The sequence below is a fragment of the Entelurus aequoreus genome, linkage group LG17, assembly GCF_033978785.1.
Source record: "Entelurus aequoreus isolate RoL-2023_Sb linkage group LG17, RoL_Eaeq_v1.1, whole genome shotgun sequence".
Classification (NCBI taxonomy): Eukaryota; Metazoa; Chordata; class Actinopteri; order Syngnathiformes; family Syngnathidae; genus Entelurus; species Entelurus aequoreus.
In genome coordinates this window covers 14855183-14867461 of record NC_084747.1, presented here as the reverse complement: position 1 = coordinate 14867461, position 12279 = coordinate 14855183, and the positions used below count along the sequence as shown (strand labels likewise).

The 12279-nt window shown below is 41.1% G+C and overlaps 2 protein-coding genes across 2 annotated transcripts in view; one reads left to right on the top strand and one right to left on the bottom strand.

The window, feature by feature from the left end:
• Positions 1-12279, top strand: part of LOC133632464 (uncharacterized) — a 508815-nt gene that overhangs the window by 228389 nt on the left and 268147 nt on the right. The window lies entirely within an intron of this gene.
• Positions 1-12279, bottom strand: part of LOC133632484 (zinc finger protein OZF-like) — a 421867-nt gene that overhangs the window by 343106 nt on the left and 66482 nt on the right. The window lies entirely within an intron of this gene.

Sequence of the window (12279 nt, the reverse complement as noted above, 5' to 3'; positions counted from 1 at the left end):
TGAACGGCCTTCAGCTCATCAAAGCCATGCTCCCCCACCATCACCCTCCCCACCAATGCCAGCACATCATTAAAGGAGTTAAAGGACTCAAAGGACTCCAATGACATCACAGGATTCCAAAAACATCATAAGACTGTAAAGACCCTCTCCATCAAAGAAGAGGATGTACGCCGGCAGTTCTTGGAAGCTGAATACGCGGAGAGCCCCCGGGCCGGATGGTGTCTCCCCCTCCACTCTCAGACACTGTGCGGACCAGCTGGCTCCTGTCTTCACTGACATTTTTAACACCTCTCTGGAGCTATGCCGCGTGCCGTCCTGCTTGAAGACCTCTACCATTGTCCCTGTCCCCAAGAAAGCACGGATCACAGGACTAAATGACTACAAGGCCGGTCGCGCTGACGTCTGTGGTCATGAAGTCTTTTGAGCGCTTGGTCCTGCCCCACCTCAAGGACATCACCGCCCCCCTCCTGGACCCACTGCAGTTCGCCTACAGAGCCAACAGGTCTGTGGATGATGCAGTGAACCTGGCCCTCCACTTCATCCTGGAGCATCTGGACTCCCCAGGAACCTACGCTAGGATCCTGTTTGTGGACTTCAGCTCTGCCTTCAACACCATCCTCCCTGGACTGCTACGAGACAAGCTCTACCAGCTCAGCGTTCCCAACTCCCTCTGCAGTTGGATTAATGACTTCCTGACAGACCGAAGACAGCACGTACGGCTGGGGTAGATTGTCTCGGACAGTCGAACCACAAACACTGGTACTCCTCAGGGCTGTGTACTCTCCCCCTGGCTCTTCTCCCTGTATACAAACTGCTGCACCTCCAGTCACCAATCCGTAAAACTGCTCAAGTTTGCGGATGACACCACCCTCATCGGGCTCATCTCGGATGGCGATGAGTCTGCCTACAGGAGAGAGGTGGACCGGCTGACGTCCTGGTGCAGCCTCAACAACCTGGAGCTGAACGCCCAGAAAACAGTGGAGATGATCATGGACTTCAGGAAAGTCACAGCCCCACCATCCCCCCTCACCCTGATTGACTCTCCCACCCCCGTCCCCATTGTGGACTCCTTCCGTTTCTTGGGCACCACCATCACCCAGGACCTCAAGTGGGAGCTGACCATCAGCTCCCTCATCAAGAAGGCCCAGCAGAGGATGTACTTCCTGCGGCAGCTGAGGAAACTTAAGGTGCCGACAGAGATGCTGGTGCAGTTTTACTCAGCCATCATAGAGTCCATTCTGACCTCCTCCATTACAGTGTGGTTCCCCGGCGCCACAGTCCAGGATAAGAATAGACTGCAGCGCATCGTACGTGCTGCTGAGAAGGTGATTGGCTGCAAGCTCCCATCCCTCCAGGACTTGTTCTCCTCCAGGACCAGGAGCCGTGTGGGTCGGATCACAGCTGACTCTTCTCACCCTGGACACACGCTATTCTCCCCTATCCCCTCAGGCAGGAGACTACGCTCCATCCAGACCCACACCTCCCGCCACCTGAACAGTTTTTCCCCTCGGCCATAAGGCAAATGAACAATAACTCCTAACAGTAGCTCCTTGAATTCCTTCTACGTCTATCTGATAGCTCAATCACAGCTCTTTTTTATACCAAATATGTGTTATATGTGTTTTATGTCGCATGTTTGCACCAAGAAAAATTCCTAGTTTGTGAGCCCGTTCTCAAACAGTGGCAATAAAACGATTCTGATTCTGCTTCTGATAATGTGCCACACCCTCTCAGGAGCCCGGTCTAGATTGTATTTTTTTACTCATCCTTCCCCAGCGTTTTACCTTTTTCCCCATCTTTTACCGGGCGCCTTGTGGCGACCCATCAGTGTTCCTGTTCTGTAGCCTTGTACACTGTTTGTTTGTCTAATCTTAAACGGGTTTGTGCTGAAAACAAAGTTTCGTTGTACTTGTGCAATGACAATAAAGACCTATCCTATCCTATTTCACTCACATGTATGTCAATTTCCGTGAAATTCTGCGTTTACCAGCAGATTCTGTTTTAGTGGCCAATTCCGAAGTTACGTTGAAGCCAAAGTCATGTGGTCTTACTTTTTTGTTGCGTTCAGTGATTACCGATTAGACATACTAGCACTGTGTCAAATAAAAAGTAGCACATTCTAGTAGACATGGTCTTTTTTTCAATCATACGCTCACTCATCCCTTTAACCGTTACAGGCTCAAGAATTTGCATGCAAGTTCTGCGGGCCATTTTTATGATCGTGACATGTCTTAATTGAAATTGAGATTAAAATGGGAATACTTGTCCAGCCCTAACTCAGCCCTACTAAGAACTAGGAAATACAATTCAAAAATGCTCAAAATCAAATCCTGGCTCAACAACATCATTTTAATCTTTCACTTGCTGCTACAGTGTTTACAAGATGGAGGATGACTTAGAGATAGTGGCTGTTATGTCCACTCTAACATCCATCCAACAACTTAATAGACTCCATGAATAACTTAGCTTAGTAATGCGAGCTAAATATTTTAAATGTGGCGTTTGCCAAAAATAGGGAACTGTTAGAGGGGTTAGTGCGTCCGCCTCACAAAACAAAGGTCCTGGGTTCGATCCTGCGCTCGGGATCTTTCTGTGTGGAGTTTGCATGTTCTCCCCGTGACTGCGTGGGTTCCCTCCGGGTACTCCGGCTTCCTCCCACCTCCAAAGACATGCACCTGGGGATAGGTTGATTGGCAACACTAAATGGTCCCTAGTGTGTGAATGTGAGTGTGAATGTTGTCTGTCTATCTGTGTTGGCCCTGTGATGAGAGGGCGACTTGTCCAGGGTGTACCCCGCCTTCCGCCCGAATGCAGCTGAGATAGGCTCCAGCACCCCAAGGGAATAAGCGGTAGGAAACTTTCTTCATTTGACTTTTGCATTCATTCATTCATCTCCTCTGATGTGAACTCCACTGCCTTCTTCAAGCTAACAATCATGGCGGCTCTTTTGAGTTGAGTTTGAGTTTATTTCGAACATGCAAGCATACAACATGATACATCCAATTTCCTTTACATTCTTCAACAAAGTCGGCTAATTTCTATTTTAAGGGCTTGAAATTCAAATAGCTTTCAAATTACGGATTTCAAGTCACTCACCTTCATCTTTCGTCTTTATCTCCGTTGGTGATTTGCTGGAAGTTGGTGGCGCTGATTCTCTTTCATGTTCTCTTTTAGCGGACGTCGCCATCTTAGCATAGCAGTAGTCGTCCATCTTCTATCACGTCTTCAATCTTCACTTCAGATATCGCTCCAAACTCAATGCACGTTTCGTGGCTTTGGAAAATACCAATTGAGATATTTGTTGCTATATTTGCTGTGAATCATATGACTTTAAGATCGTGAATTCGAAGAATCTCCGAACAACCATAGCATGCGGTCTTCGTCTTTTTGTTCCGCTTGAAGTACATTTGCGCATGCGCTGCAAGTCAGCAACTTCCGTTTCCTGCTCCACAGCAGTTGTTTTTCAAAACAAAGGCATTTTAATCTTGTTTTAAAACAATGGTTGGCAAAGTTATCTAACATCAAATAATCGACAACTACTCTTTAAAAATTAAAAATATATAAATACAAGCACATGCAAAGACATTTTCCATGGCTGTTGTTAAAACCAGAAACATGGCATACATCGAAGAAAAAAATCAAACATTTTAAATACTACAAGAAACACAAATATTTTTCAAATTACTTAGTTGTTTTAGTTAAAAACATTTAGAAACTAAAATAATTACTCTGAACAAACAAGAAAAGCCCTAAGAGTGTAGATCTCCACCAGGACCAATCCTATTGTTCACGTGCTACTAAATTGTGTGCCATCTCATGTGTATCGTGTGCTGGTATGACAATAAACTTCCATGAATCCTGTAAAACACCAGACAGTTAGTAATATGGTTTCACATACAAATGTTGGTGAAACTGCTCATTTCAACCTAGCGATAGGTGGCTCTAACTGTAGTGCTAATCACTCACCAGCAGAAAGCCCTCATCACACTGCTAATCAATAACTACCATCTTAGGCACTTAACATCACTAATCGCCAGTTAACAGCTATCATGCTAAATGTCAACTATCTTAAATGCAAACATGAAAACAAGACACATTAACGTCTTTCCCCATTACAAACATCTTAACCCAAACCAGAGGTGTCAAACTAATTTTAGCTCAGGGGCCGCATGGAGGAAAATCTATTTCCACGTGGGCCGGACGGGTAAAATCATGGCATGATAACTTAAAAATACGACTATAACAACTTCAGATTGTTTTCTTTATTTTAGTTCGGCCCAAAATAGAACAAGCACATTCTGAAAATGTACATATCACAAATAATCCTCTTGACAAAACACTTCAAGTTAGTGAAACATTTAGAGGGAAAAAATTGTGTATTTTCAAAAACACCTTGAAGAACACAATGAATTTAGACTTAATCTCAGTGTTTCTACAAAGCAATTACACTTTAAGTCACAACCCATCTAGGATTGAACAAAAAACAAACTAAAGCATGAATAAAAACTATTCTATGTATCAACTACCTCATTTGTCATTTCCACATATTAATCCTGTGCTAACTCAACAAACCATACAAACTGAGGTAGAAACTATTCAAGAGTGTTGAGTTACTTCCTGTCTTCTAGACATAATGTGTATTGATAGAAAAATAAAAGCAGTGCAATGTGTGAACAATTTCAACAAAGCACAAATAAAAAGTTAAAAGACTGACAGTATTGCAGTAAATCACACACTGTTCACTTTCTTTACATTTGCACAGAAGACAATCATTTTCACAGAACTATATCAGTGTGCAGTGTCTCATGCTGCATTTTAAGTGGGGTTACTGATTGCTTATTTTACTCCTCTTTTACGTTGGGTGGAGGGGGAGGAGTCACAGCCCCGCTTTACCGTGTACCTCTTACTTGGTACACTTGCTCGCCCCGGTATAAACTATTTGCTCGCCTAACAGAATTGCTATTGCGACATCCAGTGGACACAATTAGAACAGCAGTTTGTTGAATTAAAAAATGCAGCTGAATTTTACACTTCGCAAACTCATCTCGCAGGAAGGATTGAACCTGTTATGCCCGAATGTCGAGGAAGGTGAGGGTTGGGTGTTTGGTGTTAATTGTTCATATGTCTCTGATTTGCACATCAATCAGTCTGAGGAGTAAAAGTTGGCAGTTTTTTATAAAAACAGTTACCCAGCATCACTTATGCATCAACGTCAGTTTTGATACATCTCAACGTTGCCGTGAAAAAGGATGTAGTGCAGGTTTTTGAGCATGCACAAACTTGACAAAGGAAGGTTTCAGATACAGAAAAGACATGGAGTCATGAGTAAATAAGATTATGCTCCAAATAATCCAAGTTCGTATGAATAGCTCAGATATTTGTGAAAGAAGCAGTGAGGAGGTCCTGGGTAGGGTGGATGTCACCACATATGAGCAACATACCACAAACTAAACAGCTAATTGGTTATTTTCCTTTGTGTGTTCTTATGTGTTTTACTGCGTCTGCATTACGTGGAAACCTTTTACAGCACACTGAACAACTAAATGGTTTTTCACCTGTGTGTGTTCTCATGTGTTCAGTCAAACGGCTCTTAATAGAAAAGTTTTCACCACAAATCAAACAGTTAAATGGTTTTTCACCTGTGTGTGTTCTCATGTGTCGAGTCAAAGACAAATTTCGATAAAATATTTTGCCACAAACTGAACAGTGTAATGGTTTTTCACCTGTGTGTGTTCTCATGTGTAGATTTAAACGGCAATTTTGAGAAAATCTTTTGCCACAAACTAAACATTTAAATATTTTTTCACCTGTGTGTGTTCTCATGTGTTGAGTCAAATGGAAATTTTGAGAAAAACTTTTGCCACAAACTGAACACATAAATGGTTTTTCACCGGTGTGTGTTCTCATGTGTTGAGCCAAATGGCTATTTTGAGAAAAACTTTTGCCACAAACTGAACAAATAAATGGTTTTTCACCTGTGTGTGTTCTCATGTGTTCAGTCAAAGAGCTATTTCGAGAAAAGCTTTTGTCACAAACCGAACAATTAAATGAATTTTCTCCTGTGTGTGTTGTCATGTGTTGAGTCAAATTCCTCTTAATAGAAAAGCTTTTGCCACAAACTGAACAATTAAATGGCTTTTCTCCTGTGTGTGTTCTCATGTGTCGAGTCAACTGGCTATTTTGAGAAAAGCTTTTGCCACAAACTGAACAATTAAATGGTTTTGCACCTGTGTGTGTTCTCATGTGTTCAGTCAAATACCTCTTAACAGAAAAGCTTTTAGCACAAACTGAGCAGCTCAAACATGTTTTACCTCTCTTCTTTGTAGAGCATTCAGAGTGTTTGTTGTCAGTGTGAGTCCTCATATCACCTTCACAGTCTGTATCGCTGCTCAAAGGTTCTTCAACCTCGTCTTCAGCCTCACTATCTGATAGTAGAGCTAAGAGGTTGTCTGCTTGTGGTTTCTCTTCATCATCTTCAGTCTTCACAGAGAGAATACTCAGTGGAAACTTGGTGTAATCAGCTTCCTCTCGTCCTAGAAGACACTCTCCCTCCTGAGTGATGCAGAGTTCCTCCTCTTCCTTTTTAATGCAGGGTGGTTGTGGAGTCTCCTGCTTCAAAGTGGAGCTCCCCCCTAACTGAGGGGAAACTTCTTCTGGATTACCGATCAGCTGCTGGACGTCTGCAAGACACAAACAACAAAAACACACTTTCTTCTATGTACTGTATGTGTGTGTGTAGTAGGGTTGTACAGTATACTGCTACTAATAAAGTATCGTGCTACTATCAATTGAAATCGGTACTATACCACCTTTGAAAAGTACCGGTACCGTTCTTTCACCTGAATGCTGCCGTGCAGCGGTGACAACAGAGCCGAGGCGCATGATGTTGAGTGTGTCAAAACGCACACACAAAGTGCATACAAGCAATAACATGGTGGAGAGGAAGAAAGGCAACAAAGGACAATTCTACTGGTTAATAAAGAGGGTGCGTGAAGTGCAATATGGAGGTATTTGGGCTTCTAAACTAACAATAAAGGTGACACTTTAAACAGGAAGCCGCTCTGCAAGGGTTGCTTTACACCTTTCCTGTCTGTGGGCTCCCAGACCGTGGTCGAGGAGCGCAAGGGAGACGTTCCCTCCAGGGCCCATGTTTTGTCGGGGGTAACACTGGGTCCATAAAGCTCCGCTCTTTGGTCGGAAGGACGAGGCCGTCGATTAGGTACAATTTGCTCACTTTATTTATTATTTCCACAGGGCACAACTGGACATCCACCATGCTATTAACACTCCTGCACATGCTACCACTACCTCTCCTTACTCGCCCGCTCACTCACTGACGTCACTCAGACAACACGTTGACATTCTCACAAACACACATACTACTCTCATAAGTTAACCAGCTCCCCTGCTGTGCACATGTAGATACGTAGAACTTGATGCCAAATATTAGCGCAGTTAAAACTGCCCAATTAGCAGTCAACTAATGCAAGTGAAATGACTACATTTTGTAACAAATTCCTACAATTCGTGTTTTGTCTTTAATAAATGTCTTTTACCTGCTACATGGCTTATCTGTGTACATTTATCCATAGTTTCGTTTTTAGTACTTAATTAATAATTGTATTTTTCTTAAAGCACAGACCAGGAGTGGCAACCATAAATCATGAATAATTTGATATCTCAGTCAAACTTAATTCATATTCTAATCTAATCCTTGATTATAGCAGACTATATGTAATATGGAAAATAAATTGTAAATTGTTCTGAGTGTGCAACAAGAAAAGCCCAATTTGTTTAATGCCTTTTAATTTATATTTTAACCTTGTAAAATTGTTCTTTGACTGTGAGTGTTTAATGTAGTGTAAGATTTTATGTTAAAATAAAGCCAATATTGACATTTTTCGTAGTTCCCTTTATTTGGAAAAGTATCTATACATTTAGTACAGGTACTAAATTATTAATATTGGAACAACCCTAGTGTGTAGTGTTTCATGGCCATTTATTTAGTGCCTTGCCAGAATGATGGATCAATGTTTACATGACTTGTCATAGGCTCAGAAAAGTTCAGCCAGAATCACAGAAAGTAGAAAACATCTGCTTCGATGGACATTAGGATACTACAAACTAACAGTGGGGAAAAAGACAATATTGAAATACAAACCCCGTTTCCATATGAGTTGGGAAATTGTGTTAGATGTAAATATAAACGGAATACAATGATTTGCAAATCCTTTTCAACCCATATTCAGTTGAATGCACTACAAAGACAAGATATTTGATGTTCAAACTCATAAACTTTATTTTTTTTTTGCAAATAATAATTAACTTAGAATTTCATGGCTGCAACACGTGTCAAAGTAGTTGGGAAAGGGCATGTTCACCACTGTGTTACATGGCCTTTCCTTTTAACAACACTCAGTAAACGTTTGGGAACTGAGGAGACACATTTTTGAAGCTTCTCAGGTGGAATTCTTTCCCATTCTTACTTGATGTACAGCTTAAGTTGTTCAACAGTCCGGGGGTCTCCGTTGTGCTATTTTAGGCTTCATAATGCGCCACACCCTCTCAGGAGCCCAGGCTAGATTGTATTTTTTGTACTCAACCTTCCCCAGCGTTTTACCTTTTTCCCCATCTTTTACCGGGCGCCTTGTGGCGACCCATCAGTGTTCCTGTTCTGTAGCCTTGTACACTGTTTGTATGTCTAATCTTAAACGGGTTTGTGCTGAAAACAAAGTTTTGTTGTACTTGTGCAATGACAATAAAGACCTATCCTATCCTATTTCACTCACATGTATGTCAATTTCCGTGAAATTCTGTGTTTACCAGCAGATTCTGTTTTAGTGGCCAATTCCGAAGTTACGTTGAAGCCAAAATCATGTGGTCTTACTTTTTTGTTGCGTTCAGTGATTACCGATTAGACATACTAGCACTGTGTCAAATAAAAAGTAGCACATTCTAGTAGACATGGTCTTTTTTTCAATCATACGCTCACTCATCCCTTTAACCGTTACAAGCTCAAGAATTTGCATGCAAGTTCTGCGGGCCGTTTTTAAGATCGTGACATGTCTTAATTGAAATTGAGATTAAAATGGGAATACTTGTCCAGCCCTAACTCAGCCCTACTAAGAACTAGGAAATACAATTAAAAAATGCTCAAAATCAAATCCTGGCGCAACAACATCATTTTAATCTTTCACTAGCTGCTACAGTGTTTACAAGATGGAGGATGACTTAGAGATAGTGGCTGTTATGTCCACTCTAACATCCATCCAATAACTTGATGGACTCCATCAATAACTTAGCTTAGTAATGCGAGCTAAATATTTTAAAAGTGGCGTTTGCCAAAAATAGGGTACTGTTAGAGGGGTTAGTGCGTCTGCCTCACAATACAAAGGTCCTGGGTTCGATCCTGCGCTCGGGATCTTTCTGTGTGGAGTTTGCATGTTCTCCCCGTGACTGCGCGGGTTCCCTCCGGCTTCCTCCCACCTCCAAAGACATGCACCTGGGGATAGGTTGATCGGCAACACTAAATGGGCCCTAGTGTGTGAATGTGAGTGTGAATGTTGTCTGTCTATCTGTGTTGGCCCTGTGATGAGGTGGCGACTTGTCCAGGGTGTACCCCGCCTTCCGCCCGAATGCAGCTGAGATAGGCTCCAGCACCCCAAGGGATGTTTTGCTCTTCCACTTTCTTCATTTGACTTTTGCATTCTTTCATCTCCTCTGATGTGAACTCCACTGCCTTCTTCAAGCTAACAATCATGGCGGCTCTTTTGAGTTGAGTTTATTTCGAACATGCAAGCATACAACATGATACATCACAATTTCCTTTACATTCTTCAACAAAGTCGGCTAATTTCTATTTTAAGGGCTTGAAATTCAAATAGCTTTCAAATTACGGATCTCAAGTCACTCACCTTCATCTTTCGTCTTTATCTCCGTTGGTGATTTGCTGGAAGTTGGTGGCGCTGATTCTCTTTCATGTTCTCTTTTAGCGGACGTCGCCATCTTAGCATAGCAGTAGTCGTCCATCTTCTATCACGTCTTCAATCTTCACTTCAGATATCGCTCCAAACTCAATGCACGTTTCATGGCTTTGGAAAATACCAATTGAGATATTTGTTGCTATATTTGCTGTGAATCATATGACTTTAAGATCGTGAATTCGAAGAATCTCCGAACAACCATAGCATGCGGTCTTCGTCTTTTTGTTCCGCTTGAAGTACATTTGCGCATGCGCTGCAAGTCAGCAACTTCCGTTTCCTGCTCCACAGCAGTTGTTTTTCAAAACAAAGGCATTTTAATCTTGTTTTAAAACAATGGTTGGCAAAATTATCTAACATCAAATAATCAACAACTACTCTTTAAAAATTAAAAATATATAAATACAAGCACATGCAAAGACATTTTCCATGGCTGTTGTTAAAACCAGAAACATGGCATACATCGAAGAAAAAAATAAAACATTTTAAATACTATAAGAAACACAAATATTGTTCAACTCACTTAGTTGTTTTACTAAAAAACATTTAGAAACTAAAATAATTACTCTGAACAAACAAGAAAAGCACTAAGAGTGTAGATCTCCACCAGGACCAATCCTATTGTTCACGTGCTACTAAATTGTGTGCCATCTCATGTGTATCGTGTGCTGCTATGACAATAAACTTCCATGAATCCTGTAAAACACCAGACAGTTAGTAATATGGTTTCACATAAAAATGTTGGTGAAACTGCTCATTTCTACCTAGCGATAGGTGGCTCTAACTGTAGTGCTAATCACTCACCAGCAGAAAGCCCTCATCGCACTGCTAATCAATAACTACCATCTTAGGCACTTAACATCACTAATCGCCAGTTAACAGCTATCATGCTAAATGTCAACTATCTTAAATGCAAACATGAAAACAAGACACATTAACGTCTTTCCCCATTACAAACATCTTAACCCAAACCAGAGGTGTCAAACTAATTTTAGCTCAGGGGCCGCATGGAGGAAAATCTATTTCCATGTGGGCCGGACGGGTAAAATCATGGCATGATAACTTAAAAATACGACTACAACATCTTCGAATGTTTTCTTTATTTTAATTCGGCCCAAAATAGAACAAGCACATTCTGAAAATGTACATATCACAAATAATCTTCTTGACAAAACACTTCAAGTTAGTTAAACATTTAGAGGGAAAAAATTGTGCATTTTCAAAAACACCTTGAAGAACACAATGAACTTAGACTAAATCTCAGTGTTTCTACAAAGCAATTAAACTTTAAGTCACAACCCATCTAGGATTGAACAAAAAACAAAATAAAGCATGAATAAAAACTATTCTATGTATCAACTACCTCATTTGTCATTTCCACATATTAATCCTGTGCTAACTCAACAAACCATACAAACTGAGGTAGAAACTATTCAAGAGTGTTGAGTTACTTCCTGTCTTCTAGACATAATGTGTATTGATAGAAAAATAAAAGCTGTGCAATGTGTGAACAATTTCAACAAAGCACAAATAAAAAGTTAAAAGACTGACAGTATTGCAGTAAATCACACACTGTTCACTTTCTTTACATTTGCACAGAAGACAATCATTTTCACAGAACTATATCAGTGTGCAGTGTCTCATGCTGCATTTTAAGTGGGGTTACTGATTGCTTATTTTACTCCTGTTTTACGTTGGGTGGAGGGGGAGGAGTCACAGCCCCGCTTTACCGTCTACCTCTTGCTTGGTATACTTGCTCACCCCGGTATAAACTATTTGCTTGCCTATCAGAATTGCTATTGCGACATCCAGTGGACACAATTAGAACAGCAGTTTGTTGAATTAAAAAATGCAGCTGAATTTTAAACTTTGAAAACTCATCTCGCAGGAAGGATTGAACCTGTTATGCCCGAATGTCGAGGAAGGTGGGGGTTGGGTTGTGGGTGTTGGGGGTTAATTGTTCATATGTCTCTGATTTGCACATCAATCAGTCTGAGACGTAAAAGTTGGCAGTTTTTTATGAAAACAGTTACCCAGCATCACTTATGCATCAACGTCAGTTTTGATACATCTCAACTTTGCAGTGAAAAAGGGTGTAGTGCAGGTTTTTGAGCGTGCACAAACTTGACAAAGGAAGGTTTCAGATACAGAAAAGACATGGAGTCATGAGTAAATAAGATTATGCTTCAAATAATCCAAGTTTGTATGAATACCTCAGATATTTGTGAAAGAAGCAGTGAGGAGGTCCTGGGTAGGGTGGATGTCGCCACATATGAGCAACATACCACAAACTAAACAG